The sequence below is a fragment of the Pelecanus crispus genome, chromosome 1 (genome assembly GCF_030463565.1).
Source record: "Pelecanus crispus isolate bPelCri1 chromosome 1, bPelCri1.pri, whole genome shotgun sequence".
NCBI classification, from domain to species: Eukaryota; Metazoa; Chordata; class Aves; order Pelecaniformes; family Pelecanidae; genus Pelecanus; species Pelecanus crispus.
Genome location: NC_134643.1, coordinates 24,901,916 through 24,922,902, shown reverse-complemented (window position 1 = coordinate 24,922,902; position 20,987 = coordinate 24,901,916).

Below are 20,987 nucleotides of genomic sequence, written 5' to 3'. Positions count from 1 at the left end.
GCATGCATTTTTAATCACTAGACACAAAATTATGGACTCCACTGGAAAGGCTAATACAAAAGTAAAACAGAAAAATCAATTTTTCCTGTCATGATGGAGGAATTCTCAATTTATACCTTTTGTACTGGCTGGGCCACCAATGTCTGCAGCTAACAAAATGATACTACTCTGTCTCTTCTTATCCAATGGTACTTAATTTGGTTAGGATATCTGTACTAACCATTTAACTCACCAAATAGCTATTATCTTGCTCATTTAGTGTTGTAGCCAAAATATGTCCATTGTAACTGCAAGTAGCTAAACTCTTCAGTGCCAGATGGTATACAAATTGGTCTCATCACAGAGATACAGATGTCATCACACTCATAATTTGTTAGTATTATGAACCCCCCTCCTCCTGTGAACTTAGTGTGACAGAGTTCTCTTATTTAATCTCTAACTTAGCAATTAATATGTGTCAAAACCCATTATCATATAAAAATGTACTGATTAGCAGAAAATTAGCATTTCCTCATTGTCAGCAAATAAATACCCAATTTGAGAGTCAGCGTAGGGATCTGCTGGAAATAGAGGCACATTAAAAATCAGATTAGCTTTTCTACTGCAACTTTAGTGCATGTTAGCTGAATTACTCCAAAGTGGCTTTGAATAGCTTCTCACCAAACACTGTAAACATTTGTTTGCTGTGTAGGAGCATTCAGCTATTCATGCCAAATGAACAAGAATAAATGACAGCCTATCCTATTCCATGAAAATTCCTCTCTGCAAAGGATTTACCACTTAGTCTTCATGTCCTTGTACATTACAGTTTCTGTAAATTACTGGAGGGAATTCCAAGACTAACGCATGATAACAACACTAGCTTTATCTTCAGGAAATAACTAAATATAATTTTGTATCATCTTCTATTTGACTGGGAAAACTTAACTGAGAAGACTTCAAAATAGTTAAAGAGTTTGCTGGCTTTAAAAGTTTATTTCAAAATTCTAAATGTATCTTAGGCTGCAAAAGATTTTCACAGAGAAAGATGGATAAATTATATTCCTCCAATATTCTCAATTAGCATTTATGTATCTGCCTGTTTTGAATGAAAGAGAGAAAAATCTTTTATAATCTTCTCATAAAATAGCTCAAGTAAAAGACAGGAAATGTTTTTATTTTTTTCTATATACCTGAATTCTTGGGAACAGAGCATTTTTTTGTTTGGCTACCTAATAGAAGTGTCCCTTTCATAGCATGTACTTTCTCCATCTAACTCCGATGCACTAGGTTCACTCTGCCCTTCCTTCTGCCAGCAGGACCTGGGGACAATTACAGATCTTAAGGGGAGGTGAATTTGATTCATTACAGGATCCAGGGGTTTTCTCTCTTCCCAGTACACTACACCTGTGACTACATGTGATTTATTACATGCAATTTATTACATTCTTATTCATTAATGTGTTGTATTCTGTTCAATTAGCTTTAGCTGGCCAGGGTCCAGTCATCTGTTTGCATACCTTAAACAGTTTCCTACTCTGATTTTCATGATCATGCCTAAAACAGACTGTGTGGCTACCCCTCCTACACAGATGTTAACCATGACTTAGATTGGAAGATACATCCTGCAAATGGAAGCAAAGAATACGGGAAGTTTGTATGAAGTGTGGACCAAAATTTTGCCAATGTAGACTTTTTGTGCAAGGCTGGTTACGTAACCTACTGTTTTGTGTCCCTACAAATTGTGCATACCTTTTGACATGTGCAATTAACTGCACCTCAGTATCTCACCTTCCTAATTAATGATGGTTGGTTCGATGGTACGACTTACAACTTCTCCCACCAGAAGTGAGGCGAAATTTTCATTGCTCATAAAACTTGTTCCTACAGGGCGCCTTTACAAACTTAGTTGTAGGAACACACAGTGCATTGTGCAAGTCTGCAAAACTAGGCTCAGCAAATCCTGTGGATGATGGGAGCTGTGGTAGGTCCCCTACTGCTCATTCCTATGGTGAATTTGTGGGGGAGGCAGGCAGGGAATTCAGAGGAAAGAGTTGAATGTCTGTTGATTAGTGCTAACTCTGAATGGTTTTAGGCTAAAAGGATCTTTATGGAAAAGTCCCAGTATGTCACTTTGTTCTCTAAGAAGAATGAAAATATTTATTTTGACTAAGAATCTCCTGTTTTGAAACTTTTTTTTTAAGAAAAAAACATTTCCAAATAGAGAGTCATCAGTATTTGCAAATCAAAGATCAGTGTAATTTTTGGCTTAAAAAGACTTAAAATGTACAATCTAGAGATAGATTTTATTAAACATTGCAGAAGTTTCCTAGAGTAACTTCTCCATTATGTCTCTTGAAACTGGCATTTGAATATTGTAACACCAAACTAGAATAAGAAATAAGAAGTGGGTTGGTAAAAAGTGTTTAAAGTACATAGATCCTTCATAACCTGGGGTTTGTTTCATACCCTTTATGGGTAAACATGTTAAGGAAATGAATTCTCTAAGACTTTGGTCATCCTCATGGTAGATGTGGCAATGGGAGAGGATAGATAATGATTCCAGACAAGAAAAGATATTTTCATCAAAATTTTTCAGGCAGAGAGAAAGGTTTCTCTGTTTGTAGCCACATTTTCTCTTTCTGCTAATGGAAAATGTTCTTTTAGTGTCAGTGGGGTTTCTTGCACTGAAATAATTCCAGATTGTAGACTATGTTTTTAAACAGTTTTTCCTTGCTGCAATTATACTGGGCTTAAGTTACAGAATATTTGAGGTTTAAGACCTTTGTTAAAATATATTCCATTCTCACATCCCAGAATTGATTTAAATGTGATTTGCATAAACAGATCTCCATTTCTTAAAAACTGGTATTGCATTTTTATGGCAACCTACACTGCACATTTGATAATAAGAGTGAGAGAGCTAAACTGTATCACATCAGGCTTTTAAAAATTGAACTGTAAACCTGTGGCTGAGGGTTCTGGATGTGCATGTACTCAGATAAGACACAATTAATATACCAGTTCTGTAGCATGACTGATCAGAATCCCATCTCTGTTTTGCACGGGGGTTGTATAAAGTGCTAAAATTGATGAGGTGAAAGCAGTGTGTTAATTATACTAAAATGAAGTCACTATTTTATTGGTAAATCTGTTTCCATATTAAGGGGAAAACAGGACTTGAATTCTAGGAATATAATTACAAAGACACAATTTTTATTTCTAGATGACTGGTAAGATATAGATTCTGCTACAATTTAAAGGTTTATAATTGAAACTACAAATTTTACTATCTACCTAAGTGAAGGCAACGGAAGATTCCTGATCTTTTTTTTTCATCCCTTTCCTCCAGTGGAAAATATTTTACATATGAGTCTTAAAATTTTATTTCTGTCATATCTATGTCCATAGGAGGCTTGGACACATAATGTGGGAAAAAATATTTTCTTTTTCATCTCATTAGTATTCACTGTGTTTCCTGGTTTCAGCTGGGATAAAGTTAATTTTCTTCCTAGTAGCTGCTATAGTGTTGTGTTTTGGATTTAGTATGAGAATAATGCTGATAACACGCTGATGGTTTAGTTGTTGCTAAGTACTGCTTATGCTAGTCAAGGACTTTTCAGCTTCCCATGCTCTGCCAGGTGCACAAGAAGCCGGGAGGGGGCACAGCCAGGACGGCTGACCCAAACTGACCAAAGGGGTATGCCATACCATATGACATCATGCTCAGTATAGAGACTGGGGGGAGTTGGCTGGGGGGCAGCGACTGCTGTTTTGGGACTGGCTGGGTATCGGTCAGCAGGTGGTGAGCCATTGCATTGTGCATCACTTGTCTTGTGTATTCTTTTATCATTATTATTATTATTACTTTCTCTTCCTCTGCTGTCGTATTAAACTCTCTTTATCTCAACCCATGGATTTTACTTTTTTTTTCCCAATTGTTTCCCTCTGTCCCACCGGGGAGGGGAGGGTGAGCGAGCAGCTGTGTGGTGCTTAGATGCTGACTAGGGTTAAACCACAACACTGTGTTTATTCACTTTTGTGGTTTTGAGTTTTAATTTTGTTGGAAGTATGACCATTACTTTTTCTCTACCCAGATAAATGGATCATTGAGCTCTCACAAGCTTTTTGAGACAACAATAAAATCCTATATTTTCTACCTCAATACTAATAATTCTAATGAATATTTGTAAATATTCATTCCTAGAAGATTTAGAACCACAAGACTTAGACATCAGTAGGACTCATGGTTCCCAATTCTGAAGACCTTGGGTCTCAAAAAGCTGAGAAACAAAACTGAAGTCATGCAAATGTTTTTGTATTTACATGTTACTTTTGGCTGCATTTCTGAAGAGTTCAGACTATTGATCACTGAAAGACACTGTCTTTTATAAATCGTAACATGGATCAATGTGGACCACTTAATGGTTTTCTGATTACCTGATGCTCAATACATCAGCTGCATATTAATTAAACCTGAGGTAAATGCATTTCAAGCATAAAACATGTGTGAGGGAGTAAGGAAAACAAATTATTGACTCCATAACTGAGAAGTCTCAAAAGATCAGAGATTTTGTATGTACCAGTCATGGTTTAAGAATTTTGGCATATGACACTTGTCTGCCTGTAGATGACATTATCTACCCCTGCTTAAGTTCTTTTCACTACTCTGCAGTAACTTCTAGCAACTTGGTATTAGATGTTGCTATCTGAAATACATAGTTTCCATGACTATAACCTTTAAGGATGTCATAATTTTAACACATTTTTTTTAAGTGCTGTTGTGATTGGGGAAATACTGCTGTCCACATATGTGACAGCTCTTCATTTTATCTAATAGCTCTTAAAAGGACAATGCATAAGCAGAAAACAGATCTCCCTTCCGTTCTTTCTGGATGTGTATTCTCAATGGTTTATGCCATCAGGCAGCAGAGTTTAGCACTTCTGTGGCCCCAAAACTGTTTATTCAAGTTGTCAAATGGGAGTAAAAAAAGATTGTCCTCGATTGCCTCATGGTACAGTGATTATGAAAAGATCAACACCCCTCAGACAAGGAGGCCTTAGAAGTAATGCCTTCTGTCCTTAAGGCTCTCTAGGTACTTCACTATTGTAAAAAAGGTTACTCTAGTTGCATTCACTATGTGGTTCTGCTGAAGTCCTTTACATTCTGAAAACTAAGATGTATATTGTGAAGCCTTCAGCCAAGTAGATGGCTACTCATCTCAAAGATTACTGAATCACCCCATAAAATTTGTCCATAGTATCTGAAAGGAGAGAACACACACCTAGTTGCTCTGAATAATTCTTCAGAGGCACTCGCTCTCTATTGGCTGGATAGGGACCAATTTCCAGCATTCCTAGTCATCCAGCAAAGACCCATTACATAAATATTATAGCGGTCAACTTAGAAATGTAGAGAAAGCCATTTCAATCTTCCTTCAGTAACACAACACACTGCAACAAATTTTCCTGTGCCTGGCTTTCAGTGCTCCATGATATTACCTACATAGATCAAAAAACGTACAAATGAGGTCCTACATAGCAATATAATGTTGAGATCAAAAGTATGTTGTAACTCATTTCCTTTTAGAGCCTAGGTACTTCAGAACTTCATGCATTAGCTTTGTGAGTACAGTGCTCACTGGTGAAGTTTCTCCAGCAAAGAGGCAAAACTACATTTCTCATCTCTTTGGGCAGTGATTTACTTTGTGGGAAAAAAAAAAAAAAAAAAGAAAAAAGGATTCATTAGGACAGACAGAAAAGCATGATTCTGTTGACTCAAAGACAGCAGAAGTGAAAGATGACACCAATGGGGAAGGCAAAAATCTATATTCGAATATTCAATACAGGAGGAGATTATATACTTTACATTACACACAGTGGACAGAGTACTGAACCATTCTTGAAGCTCCCTTACTCCCAGTTGAGGACTCTGATCATTAGGCCATAAATCAATGTGAATGTGATAATTTTCTTTAACAATTTTATTCTCCACTTCACTGAGGAATTTAAGTATATGCTTAATTTTAAGTTCACAAATTCTAATATTTAAGTTGTGCTTTGTTCTAATGGTGACTCCTGCTGTGCTTAGTTTCATACATGCACAAAGGCTTTTTTTGTCTTCAGGGTTTTTTTTTAACCATTATTGAAAAAGTTTACACCTCTGTATGTGTTTCTAATGAGGTCAGTTGGCTCACTCAGCTGCCACTGTAGCTTTTGTCCCTTCAGATTATGTCCTAGCATCTTTTCTATTTCTAATATATATCTAAGTAGCTTCAATGAAAACTGGCACACAAACTGTCCTAGAAAGAATTTTTAATGATCATATGAAAAAAAGGCCCAAATAATTGTTTACTAAAAGAAATGTGTGTCTTTTGAGGGTGCATATTTGGATGTTATTACAATTGTTTCTGCTTTCTTACTTGTCTAAATCTTCTGATAGTAGATGTTTTGCTTCTGAAGTGTACAACTTTATTTCATGTGTAACCTGTTCATTTTTCAGCCTCCACAATTGTAACATTAGCAATTTCAAAATCCTTTCCCAACTTGGATTATTTCCTCTTTGATGTCTTTTTATGAGTCTGTGATTGAATTAAGTTTTGCTTACTGAATTGAATTTCCCCTAGGAACAAAGAAGAATAGGTGATTCCGTGCCTGATGGCACTGGCAAAAATAGATATTAATTATTTTAAGTGCCTTTAGAGAAGAGTTTTTTCAATATTCACTTCTGTTTCCTCATAGTAATACTTATGGTCATCAAATGTCTTCCATCTTCCTCACATTCTTGTGTCCACATTCTCTTTTACAAATATCTCAGGAATTATTTGTGGTAGGAACGTTCAACAGATCTGAGATATTTAGGACCTGATTCATAGAGGACATAGAATAAGATCCAATAGAAGGTTTAACAGTACTTGCAAGTTAGGCAGTCAATTAAGCTCGACAACGTCCAACACTCAGGCTTCTGAACAAAGAGCTTTATTTATCCATTTTATATTAAAGAATCATTAAAAACATAATTTTTCATAGGAGAAGGAACCCAATCACGGATTTCTCTTCAAAGCACTTGCACACTCTTGCTTGGCCTTACAAAAAAAAAAAAAAAGCGTAGTAGTCATGGAATAATTTTTAAATTCTGACCTGAATATGTAATATAGCCTGTACATTTGAATCATATGCAGTACAATGAAATAGTTTAAGAGAATAGAGCAAAGACTTGCATTTACACTTTTATCTTAGGAGTAGTTAGAAAAAAATACAATCACTCTCTCTGAGCCCTGATAAGATAATGTAGAGGAAATAAGAAGGTCACAGACAATTTTGGTTTAATTACCTATTTTTAAGTGTTTGTTGTTTTAATAATCTCTAGAAAGAGCAGTAATATGTAGATGGCAGCCTTCTAGATGTTGTCTTGTTAATCATGAAGACGACAGTGTTCATGTCTGTGTATCATCACCAGCAGGCATGAGTGCTTATATAAAAGCAAGAACCATATCACAATTCAGCAGATATAATTACAGATAAATCTTGATAAACCTTGGCTCTGTATTTACTGTATTGATAATACTGACTGTATTTTCACCAACACATGCATAGAGAAGGAATAAGAGGATGCTATTTCTTCTTTTGAACATATATTTTAACCAGCAAGAAAGGTGACCTAGTGCAGTGCAGAGTCACTGTAAATTTTATTTCAGAAATGCACTCAACTCAGTGATCAAAATTTACAAGTTCCTCCAACGTAAGTCTTTCTGACCGTAGTTGTGATCTACCTGTCAGCTTGCCCAAATTTAAGACAACAGCTGTAGCAAATTGTGGCTGACATTGATGCAGAACCTGTACATTTAAATTTGATGATTAATTATACTTTTATTAGCAAGCTGCAAAGGCAAATTGCTAACATAAGAATTCAGTTTTATGTTTTGACTATTATTTCTTTTCAATTAAGATAATTTCCTTAAGATACTAGAATTAGAACTTTTGGATAATGCTTTTAAAAATAACAAAAATATATAAAAAGATGTTAAAAATAATTTTGTGAGCTACATTTTAATTTAGTAATAATTTAATTGTTAAAAATAATTTAGTTCCTCTGAAAGTTGCTGGATAAATTAACTATAATATTAACATTTTCTTTTACTGAGCCAGGAGACTAGAGGAAATAGCAATAATACAGATTTCCTCTTGTGCTGCTCTTGCGGATTTGAACTGATTTCAGAAAGGACATTTCAGTTTCCTTTTACAGTTATGTCCCTAGTAGCAAATGGCAGAAGCTTAAGTTTTCCTTCTGCCCTTGACAGGTTGCCTTGGATCAGACACAGGATCCTTAGAGTAATATCAGCAACCGAGGCATGATGAGATGCAATTTTACATTGTTGCTATCATTGTTCTAATGTCATTTGTATTGTCACTAGCATTTTATGTGACAGCAGCTGACATGCTTAGGTCCTAGTTTTCCCTACTAGTTAAAACATACGTGCAAAGTGTCGGTAACACAGTAAAGTTAAGGGGATAACTCAGAGTATATAGTTACACTTCTAAATTACTAAACTGAGTCTGAGTCTTCTGGAAGAAGCAGGCATTGACTGTAATGGAAAACAGCATCCTAGATGTTTCTGAAGGTGAGTAGAAGGAGATAAGGAGATAGGGTTAATTTACACATGATTGCTTTAAAAATCCCAACTATTGATGAGATATTCAGGTGGCTATGTTCATTTGATAGTGAGCAATTTATATAGACTATGAGTTGCAAAATGATGCTAATATTTCATTTACAATATTTTCTGACAAAAGAGTCATATTGGAAAATGTAGGTAATTAAGTTCTCTTTCAGTTCTCTTTCCTTCTATTCATAAGTAAAATGACTTTTAATATAAGCTGTACATATTAGAAATACTAAGACTGTGAAGGCTTTTTGACAAATGTAAATTCAAATATAAAAGATTTCATGTCAAACTTCTGATAATTTCTTAGCCATCGGACCTCATTTTGTAAAAGTTAGAATGGCCAGCAAACAGAAATTCCAGCTATAGAATTTCTAAGGTCTTAGTATCTTAGTATCTATTTTCTTTCATCTTTTGGTTTACATCGGGGGGGGGGGGGGGGGGGGGGAAGAAGAAAAGATATCAAAAGTAAACCCAAAGTTTTGTAATTTTTTTTTCTTTTAGTGAGGATACCCCTTTTGCCTCAAAGCTTGTGATTGTTCTTTTATTTGGGAAAATCCCTGAGTAGCTACCATCAGCATATTGGACTGGGAAGTGGAATGTCCAGACGCAATGTCGTGCTTTAAAAAGTTGTATTTTCACCTAAGAAATGCTGATTCTGGCAAAGGGGAGACCTGTACTAGGGTCTTTTACAGCATAGACTAATGCTCAATCACAGCCTAGAAGAAATTTGTAGTCGTCTTTACTGTTCCTCCCTGAAATCTTGTCAGTGGTTCTTATACAACAAGAAGAATGTTCCAAAACACTTGACAGAACACATTTTCAAGTGATGAGACAGCCGGATGTAAAAGGCAGTGACAGTCATAAAGAAGCATAGCTGATTCAGCTATATCTTTAGAAGGAGAAAATGCAACTTCTGATTAGACAACTGACCTTGTTTTACAACAGTATTACTACACATAGTTTTTTACTGATCTACTGAATGAGTAGATCAGAGAATAACTGAGCTTATTTTTTATATTAAGTATATTGTAAATACTGCTTACTCTTTTACATTGGAAAATGCAGCTGCAATTACCATTTAAGAACATATAATAATGTGGCCCCAATTTATAATGACAGTCAAATAAAAAACGTAATTGCTTAAAAGTTACAAGAGAAACTTTTTTTTTTTTTTAACTTTTTAAAAAGAAACTACTTAGACTTAACTCTTAGGGATTAACTTAATCTTCCTTATAGCATAGTAAACTACACTTTAAGCTCTTACAATGAATCATAAAGGTCTTTAAGTCAAGGGTGCTGCCTACCTGTGCCACTGTTCTCTACACAGGGCAATAGAATACTGATATGTGTGCCTATTCTGGACATCACAAATAGTCCTGCTTTTGCTGGATGAGGGGATGTCTTCATTGTGGTTCTCCAAAATGCTTGAGTAACCATGGACTACTGCCTGTGACAGGTACTTAATGCACAGAGCTGATCTGTAAACTAAAGCTCAGGATTGACAATTTGAGAGCACATTGCCTCAGTAAGAACTGAGCTTTTGCTTTGTTGTTACAATTCAAGCTTTCTTTTTCTGGGAGACATCCCAGAGCAATTTTAAAGAGAGCACGTAAAAGATATCTATACCACCCTGCTTGAAGGGGGGCAGTCCAGAAGTCCTTTTGACCTGTATTATTCTATTATTATATGATCTATGACATGGAATTCCAAACAGTTTATTTTAATATATCTTGAGCGGAGTTAGAAATATACACATCGTTTCCCTGTATTGGCTAATGTATGTCCTTGGCCTAGATTTTCCAAAGCTGTTCAACGGTCTGTACAAGTTTTACTTAGTTGTATTTGTGGTTTGAACATGTAAACACATCAAAGCCAGGTAATACACGAATTCCTGTGACATTTTGCAAGTCTAAATCATTCAGATCAGTTGCCTTTCTTTCTGTTTTCAAGTGAGTTACACTGAACACAGGTCAGTCTCTTAGTATATAATTTTCATTGTTACTGGCCTTCGTGACATTTTGTCTCAGTCTTGTTACTCATTTATTGATTCCACATCTCTCCAAGTGAGGATAAGGCCACAATACTGATACTTTGTAGGAGGTGGAAGTCATTCCTTCGTATTATTAAAGCCTCAAACCAAGTTAGTTTGTCTTGCTTGCCCCGCTAAGACATTTTTCAACAGTTTTGACAGTTTCTTTATACAGTGAATAAATAGTATTTTTTTTTCAGGCTCTTTTCTTCCTCTGCATTCTGCAAAATCTTTAACAATGATGAGTAAAAGCAGCACGCATTTCATCTGGACTTCTGCAACATCACAGTGATGGAGTGGATTTGTTACGATCCATAATTACGCATCCCTGCATGACAGTAAAGTTGTCTATTTTCTTTTCAGTCACATTTGTCAAGAACTGAGAGTAGCAAAGCAAGCTCCTAGTCTCTATTCACTTGAACATAAGGCCAGAAGCTGCTTTACACCAGCAGATTTTACTAGTGATAGTCAAACACAGAAACTGAGATATCAGCTGGACAGCTCCAAGTCCCCAGTACAGCTGGACAGGAAACAATTTTCTTACCCTGGAAAAAAAACCTTTTCAGAGTTGCGAAAGAACTTCCATTGTGCTTATAGGTGAAGCCAAAGCCTGTGGAAGCATGGCCTAAAGCACACAGGGGAATTCTTTCTCCAGTGTAGCTAATAATTACCATGGCATAAATGCAGACTGTAGGCTAGAATTTGGATGTCTAGCAATGCAGGACTGTTGTTCTTATGTTCATGCCTTTCTGCACTTCTTTATCTAAACCAAAAAATTCCCTTAATTTTTTTTTTATGGCACCTGATATGTTCTCTCAAGAAAACCTTTTGTTTAAATGTTCTTATATTTTCCAATTTAAAAAAAAAAATCAACTTTAATACCACGAAGTGGAAAAAATATCCGTGATAATGATTCACAGCTTCATACCTGTGAAATTATCTAAATGTGCATATGCATAGCAGATTTGCACAAGGTATATATCAGAAGACAGGAAGACAATTTTCAATCAACAAAGAGATTTTTAACTTTGCAAAAGAAGTTTTGTGTTTTCTCCTCTGGGTAAACAGGGAAAACATCTCAGAGTAGACGAAGATGCTGAGCATAAATATCAGAAATGCATCAAAGGAAAAAGGTTTGGGTAATGACTTATAACAAAATCTCTAGGGACAAGGAATTCTTTGTTTTCCTGTAATATTTGCCACCTAAGCAAAACAAACACCGATTTTATCATACTAAAAGAAATATCTTTCATCATATTAAGGACCTATGAGCTTGTACATTTGTGGCCTCTTTTTATGGCACAGTAAAGCAAGCAAAGAGTGATTTGGGCTTTCTTAAGCTTATAGTTTCTCATTAAAAATGTAAATAAATGTCTTCCCTTAAAGCAAGGAAAGCAGATCAATGCTCACATGTAGTTTGTATACCAGCATTTGTTTATGCAGACTAATGAAATATCTTAAATGACAGTAAGAATACCTTATATCAGTATGTAAGCATACATCAAAAACTTACAGCACCAGTTATTTAATCTGATCAAGGCAATGGAAAAAATAAAATGATTTGGTTTAGAAACCAAACGATCAGAAAGAACACATGTACTGAGTAAGAGTGTATATGATGCCACGATGAAATAGGCTTTGCTGCCTTTTTCTTAGTTAACCAGTCTCTTATCATATTTTAGAAAATTCTGTGCACTTTACTTTTATCCTTAGCCAGTGCTTGGAGTTTAAATTTTCGGTGTGTGTTAGCTAGGATTGTAACTACTTCATGCTCACACACCATGAAGTCTGAAATAACTAAAATCAGTAGGTAAAGAAAAATAAGGAAATGTCCAGACTTTTCTCATGTTCTTTTTCTCTAGAGTGCACTTAAAGATTATCTGCTTCCCTCTGTTTCCACTGAAAATCTTACCTGTATTTCTTGTTTGACTGTTTACACATCTTCCTTTCTATCTCCTTTTACTTTGAGCTCTTATAAATGCTACCACAATATCACTTACTGTGTCAATAACTTTGACCAAGCCCTCCTCCTCCTTAGACTCACTTGTCCTTCCTTTTCTGTGTGTGAACTGAAAGTTCACATTCTGTCTTTCAGACTGGCATTAACTAATTTTCTGTCCTTCTCACTTCTGCCTTTCCCAGCTAAAACAATTCATCTTCCATTGTAGATCCTCCTGTCATCCCACGTGCTCTCCTTCATGAAGTTCCTTACAGATGCATGTACTTACTCCTTCAATGCAAGTCCGTGTACCCCCATCTCAGTGCCCTTCAAGTATTCTTTTCAGAAGTCCATATTCCAGCACTCCTCACAGGATAAATAGCAGGGAGAAAGAAAGGGAGGAAGAGTACAGAGGGATAAGTACATTGACCACAAGCAATTATTGTCATTTTTATCAAAGAGTTGCCTGACATTTTTTAGCTTTTCCAATACTTGATTAATTTCAAGCAAAAGAGAGAAATAAACAAGAGATCAAAAACCAGCATAACTCCTGTAAATAATAATAAAAAACCCGTGGAGATAACAAAATGGGTACTAGACTTCATACTGGGTTTGATTACAAGTTCAATTTCTTGTTCATATTTCTATATTCCTGCTCAAATCATAAAGTCTTCTAGGTAGGTATTTCACATCCTGACATCCCTGTAAAGACTGCAAAGCCCTTAGCACACTGTGGTATTTGAGACAGATTGGCATATGCTCTGTTCATTTTCAACCTGCAGCTGTGCTTAAGAGATTGTGATTGAGCTTTGTTTTGGTTTGGAATTTTGCTTTTTTACTGCAGAGGCACAAGCAGAATAAATATACAGGTTAGACTTGTTAGATGAGGAGGACAAAAGAGACATTGGAGGGACGCGTTTTGTGAAATGGGTATTGATTTGGTAATAACCTGTTTTAATTGCATGGTAGAAGGAAAAGGAACACAATTATTGTTCTGTGGGCACAGAAATGCCTTTTTATGTTTGGAAACAATTCCTAACACAGAAAAAAATATAAAATTTTACGACCATCTCTTCAAGGGATTTAAATGCAAATTAACCCTGATGTATTCTACATATGTTTCATGCCATATAACAAAACCTACTATTAGAGAAAAATAAAATGTACTAAAAAGAGCTGCTTCAGCCTTCAAAAACTAGCTAATAAGGTATCACAGCAGTGGAGATTAATCAAAGATTCTTTAATTGCTAGTTAACTGGACTTTATGTTGTGAAATAGATTGTATTATTCAGTCATAGTAAGCTGACTGAGGAAAAAAAAAGACCACTGTGGTTTAACAGGATACAGATTTTTTAAATGAGGCTGAAATGAGATGTAAAAAAAAAAATCTGTGAGCTGTGGTTTAAATAGGAGGCAACTTACCTCACTTCTTTCTTTTCTTTTCTCTTGTTATCCTGAAAGTTCATACCAGCAGGGTTGCTGTGTGGGTACAGAACAAGATAATTGGTCTAAAATAAGGTGGTTCAGTGCTTCTTGAAAGCTGCTCTGCAACCAAAGACACCAGACTGCCAGCAAACATTAGCATGTGTTTCAGAGCTACACAGAGATTACAGCTCTGTGAATTAGAACTGGCTGACTCAATTTTGGCATAAGTGCTAGAAAGCTAAGCAGGACATTTTCTGCAGCAGTTCTTTTGGATATGGTATGGTGTCTTTTAGATATTACTGTTTTGTTTTGTTTTTTTTTTTTTTTAATTTTGGTGTGTTTGGAGAGAGCCAGGTCACTGTCTTTTCCTTCCTCAGTTACATGATATTGCTCACTGTGAAACTGGAAAGACATAATGACAAATTCAGCAATGAAACATGGTTAAAGTACATTTGCTGAATTTTGACCTTCCCTATAATACCTGTGAGCTGTAGGCACAGGAATGTATCAAAGGTTGTTTTGTAGTATCATTTCTTTCCTCCTTTCCTGTTTAATTGGGAACCAAAAGCCTAGTTTATAGTCAATATGCACTACCACTAATGCTCTATAATTCATGCAAAATTAACTTCTGCTACAACAGTTTCTTTGAAAGCTACCTTACAATAATTGTTCAAATTGTATATGTGTAGGAGTAACATAGAAATGTTACCATTATGTTTTAATTACTTAATTTAAGGAAGGCAGCAAAACCACAGTTAATTGCATATATTTTGTGACTCTTACTATTACTGTGATTTTTACTGTAGAATTGCACACAAAAGGAGTGGAACACGTATTTCACATAACAGTGGCGTGTATCACTCAGGTATCACTTCTTTGGAGAGCATCTATTTTCCTTCCCATCTAAGTGCTGTAGCCTGTCAAGTTTCTTTAAATATTTCTCACTCTAAAATCTTTTTAATTATAAGATCTACAGTACTGGTTTTGCCTTTTAAAAAACATTTTGTACTAAAAATTAATGTAAATTGTTTTTCTTTACAGTTTACCAAATCCTCGAATTTATCCATGTTGCACTTTTGGAGCTCACGCATGTACTACAGCACAACAGCTACAGTTAAAAAGTACAAAAATCATGCCTATATGAACACTTCCCATTGGTTAACTAGCTGGCCTGGTTACAAAATATTAATTTTACCAAGGAACAGGAAACTGAAATCATTGCCAGGATAGCAATTCAAAAGCATCAATCTCCTTTATGAGTGTGTAAATGGAAATGTGAAGAGCTTATACAAACTATGAATGTATTAATAAGCACATCCAGAAGACATCCAGATTATACTGGAGAAACAAGGAGATGGGCATGGAAGAGTCTTAAACAGAAGAAAAGGTGCTTGCTGGGGCTTCTAATAGGGTTGTTCTGGGAAAGAGACCATGTGATTTTTTGAGGCTATGGCTGCTTAAATGAATCAAGAATCTAGTAAATATTCACCCATTAACTTTTTGTACCAAATTGTTAAAAGCAGGCATTAACTTTCTAGAATCAGAAGCACCGTGCACAGACAGCTGGATCCAGCAAGTAGGTGTCTGCTCTCAATTGCTATGGAAAGCAATAGAAATTTATAGCACTTTATATTTCCCAGGGTGAATGTGGAAGTATCTTTTAACTTTCTACTAGAAGAATCTGATGGAGGCACAACAACTCCCACAATGAGAACTGAGTCCACTGTGGACTCATACACAATTTTCTGGCTATATTCATCCCAAACTGGAATGCAGAAATTAAGGAAACTAAGTAACACTTAGAAATGTTGCCTTTGTCAATATATTGTTCATTCAGAGTTTTCTGTTTATATTTTACATCCTATTTGTATTAAATCTCACTTCAGTTAAATGACTGTCAGACATAGATTAAAAGTAAATAGCATATGGCTCAAACACCCCTGAGAAGCTGTTTTCAAATTGTCTTGCAGACCTTATTCTCTCTTCTCCCAGTTTCTTAACCTTTTTTTGTAATCAGGCTGACTAGTCCACAAGAAATCAGTTATCAATATGTGGAAGTATCCTAGGAAGCTAATATTTATTACTAGATTGTTGCTAATTCAAGCTTTTGATATGCTCTTTCAGCAATTATTAGATTAAAATATTAATTCATGTATAAAATAGTCAAAGTAAGTTACTTCCTATGTCTCTCCAGTCAGGTTTTAACCATCCTTGAAACTCAGGAGAAATCTTCCTTTCCCCGGTGATAAGTCTATGAAACTTACTTTTAAAAAGAATTGAATCCTACTGGTATAGTAAGTGATCATCCTCACATTTCACTTGTTGTCAATCAAGTGTCTTTAAGAGCTGGACTGCTGCTAGCAGATAATACAGTGGCTACTGACTGCTTCTTTAATTTCTTCTTTCTCAGATTTCAATATTTTTAGTTCTACATCTTCATTTTTACTTTTGCATAAAATAACTTTAGCACTGTATACCCACAGATGGAATGAATTCTCTTTTCTGTTTGGAGTTATTGTTATAAATACTTGGGGGTCTAATTTTCAGTAATTAAAGTCTTATTCATACTGCATAACAAAGTGAGAATTTTTGTAAATATACCAATGCATTCGCTAAATACATTAAATATTTTCTATAGAAATGAAACAAAGCCCACTAGTTGATCCAATGCATTGTCTGATGGAAAAAACACTTTCAGTTTATAAAGACAAAGTAAAATACTAAAGCTATTTCAGAAAGTAAGTGGATTTCAGCTTCAAATTTCAGAATAAAATCAAAGTTCAAAATAAAATATGAAAATTCTGAAAAGGTCTATAAAATTAAATTCATAAGGAAAGGATTTTGTTTTGTAATAAATTTTAAGACAAAGTGCCAGGATCTTATCTAATGAGACTTTGACTATTTTATTTTTAAACCAAAGATATCATAACATTCCCTAGTGTTTAAGTTTTAGCAAATCAATATTTTAATGTGGGAAAGTCTTCCATTGTAGAATTTATGGATAACTAATGGCAAAATGCTTTTATCATGTTTGAGGAAAACTGTTGCTACATGGGGACAACCTCTCCCTCCCCCCCAGAGTACGTGGGAGAAAACTCCTTAACCTTGTGTTTATTGCTGAGATTTTACTTTTTTCTTTTTTTTTTTTTTTTTTTCTTTTTTAACTTACGGCAGCTACTCTCCTATAACTCAAACTGAAGCTTTCAAGGGAGAAGTTTTAGGAGAAAGACTAATGTGTGGGCTGAGAAATGAAGTCAGAGAGGTAATTGCTTTCAGGCAAGCAGCTCAGATCCTAAGATTACTGCACAGTTTACAATGAAAATGTAAACAGATTTTTAGAATGTAAAGGAGATACACTTTAGTGCTGTAATGCACTGCATGGAAGCAAGAGATAAAAATGTAGCATGAATAGTGACAGGGCAGTAAGTTTTATTTAAGTTTCAGCATAATGGTGATCATGTAAGTACAAAGCTGAAATTACATCTATACAATTTTCTTCATCAGCTCTGAATCAAGATCATTCTGCACTGTTAGATTTCAGAGTATCTTTTGACTTGAACAATGAACTGTTACTTTGATTTTGTCTTTTTTTCTTTTGTTGGGTGAGAAGGGAGGCAGAAAGAAGAAAATAAGTTTATTTGCTTTTCACATTTTTTATTTTGGGGAATTGCACTTTGAAAGCTGTTTCTGAAAATCCATTAGGAACTGGGTCATGTCCTTCATTTTCACTTCCCCTCCCCATGATTTCCAGAGCAGTAGACTCCTTCCCAGCTGTAAAACATGTAGTTAGGAAGTCTAGCACTTCCAATTATAAAGTCTGTAATCAGTAGAGTCTCCCAGAGAGAACTGAAGACAAGCTGTACAGCCACATCATTAACCAGCCACACTGGTGAGACGGCAGTCTGCTGCTCCTGCCAGCCAGGCTCAGTACACATCTTGGCTGCTGGTCTATTACTTTCCCAATGGCTCCTTATGTGTTTCCTTCCCATGCTTTATTCATAGGATCCTTTCAATTCTCATGTTTGTTTTTATGCCAGAGCTTTATCTTTAACCCCATCACTCTCCATTCTTTTATAGTCTCTGATGCAAGAGTCCCTGTGTACATTTTCCCCCTATATTTTCTGACTCTATTCAGCATTCTCTAGAACCCTCAGTCCAACTTTCCTTCCAATTTTATTTTATCTCCTTGCTTTTTGAAGTTGGGAATCTGGACTAGCCTCGTCTCAATTTTTCTAGGTCTTCCTCACATAAGTTGGGGAAGAGTGTCTGGATCGATGGGCCAAGGCCAACTGTATGAGGTTTAACAAGGCCAAGTGCCAGGTCCTGCACTTCAGTCACAACAACCCCATGCAACACGACAGGCTTGGGGAGGAGTGGCTGGAAAGCTGCCCAGCGGAAAAGGACCTGGGGGTGTTGGTAGACAGCCGGCTGAACATGAGCCAGCAGTGTGCCCAGGTGGCCAAGAAGGCCAACAGCATCCTGGCTTGTATCAGGAATAGTGTGGCCAGCAGGAGCAGGGAGGTGATTGTCCCCCTGCACTCGGCGCTGGTGAGGCCGCACCTGGAATACTGTGTCCAGTTTTGGGCCCCTCAATACAAGAAGGACATGGAGGTGCTGGAGCATGTTCAGAGAAGGGCAATGAAGTTGGTGAAGGGTCTGGAGCACAGGCCTCATGAGGAGCGGCTGAGGGAACTGGGGTTGTTTAGTCTAGGGAAGAGGAGGCTGAGGGGAGACCTTATAGTTCTCTACAACTACCTGAAAGGAGGTTGTAGTGAGGTGGGTGTTGGTCTCTTCTCCCATGTAGTTAGCGATAGGATGAGAGGAAATGGGCTTAAGCTGTGCCAGGGGAGGTTTAGGTTGGAAATTAGGAGAAATTTCTTTACGGAAAGGGTTGTCAAGCATTGGAACAGGCTGTCCAGAGAGGTGGTGGAGTCACCGTCCCTGGAGGTGTTAAAAAAATGGGTAGATGTGGCACTTTGGGACATGGTTTAGTAGGCATGGTGGTGTTGGGTTGATGGTTGGACTGATGATCCTAGAGATCCTTTCCAACCTTAATGATTCCTAGTTTTTACTTTCATTAAAAAATAATCCAACCACCAAACCAGGAAACATGAAATTACTACTCTACCCTTAATTGGTTTAGTGGTGGACTTGGGAATGGGAATGGGAATGGAGATAGAGTTGTCTACAATAAAATATTTATGCATCACCCTGGTGTTAGTGTAAATGCTGTGCCAAAACAGCTGTATCCCACTTGGCTTTGTTCTGCATTTGTGCTGTTGAGCACAACTTCACTTAATGGTTAATGGTTGGGCTGAATGATCTTAAGGGTCTTTTCCAAGATAAATGATTCTATGATTCTGTGATTCTACGTTTTCCCTCTTCGTTTCCTATGCTCCCTCATTCTTCCATCCCTGGAAAAACTCTTCATTTCTTCTGCTTCTCCTTACCTCCTTCTTCTTCCATTTTCAGGATCTGTCATGGGCTCTGCGAGAAATTAATTTTCCCTATTCTACTATTCTTTCTACAGAGGCAGAGAGTTATTTAGCATACCAGTGTCTTAAATTTCATCAAGAAAATGATGGGCCATTAAAATGCTCTATGATCTACAGGCAATTACAAATATCCTTGCTAGGGTGTTAAATCCTTAACAACCATGTCCATTACTTTTCCCCTTCTGATTTTCTTCTATGGTAATGCAAGACTATCCATCACTTATCTCTCCATTGTTTTGGTGTTCCTTCACTGATCATTAAGTACTCTGCTCTGCTAAACATTGTCATTATTATATTTTTCCTGTCCTTCACCCTTTTTTTCCCCATCTTTTCTTCAAAATTTTCTTTCTTTCTTTCTGATTGTTTTTTTCCATTGTAACAATGATGGTACAATTAGCATGGGAATGGAGATAGGGTTGTCTACAATAAAATATTTATGCATCACACTGGTGTTAGTGTAAATGCTGTGCCAAAACAGCAGTATCCCACTTGGCTTTGTTCTGCATTTGTGCTGTTGAGCACAACTTCACTTAAGTGAAAACACTAACTTTATGCTCAGTTTCAAAAATTTTCTTTAAAAGCTTTCAGACATGATTCATCCTTCCACTGTTTCTGGAGCTACAGGAGCTCCACATTTCTCGGCCAGGGAATGTCAGCAACCTCCAGAGCAGAGGGAATATGTTTGACAGAGGAATCCTGCAACAGCGCATGTCACAGCACAAAGCTGTGGCATACAGGAAACTCTGAGTGAGCTTGTTTGGGTACTAGAAGTACAGCACAGCTACTCTTGTGTAGCACAGCTCCCTTTTAAGCTCTCCTCATCTTATGTTTTTTCCCAATTTATACAAGGTGAAAAAAACTTGATTTAATTCTGTGATTCAGTAAGGAGGATTCATTAAAGCTTTCTGTACTTTGGTTACATATCTGAGGAAGAATTGCAGTCACCACTGTTGCAATTCCAGCATTGTCTATACTCATGTCGGTAGTTTGGGGTCTTTTGCTTTCAATGCTCTGTCCCATGACTGAGCTATCAACCATCACTTGATTTTCTCTGTGCTCTGTCTTGATCATTGATATAGAGCACCCATTTGTCCCAGTGGAGGTTTTCTATCATATATTCACTCTCCAAGTGATCTGTCAAGAATTCTGCCATATTATCCAGAGTACTTTATATCCACCTAATTGCAAAATACTTATACTTTATTTCTGCAGTAAGGCTTCATAACTTTTTGAAATAATGGCAAATTGTTGCAATGTGGTTTTCCTACTAGCATCCATAATGAGCTGATAAAAACCCCACCACATAGATGCCATATTTTGACTACATAATACTAAAGCCAAAGCATAATCTAATTTAAATAAACTTTCAAATTTATTCTACTTCTTTGTTATCTCCACAATTCTTTTGCAATTAAAATTATATTATAATTGATACTCTGATTGCATTATGGTTC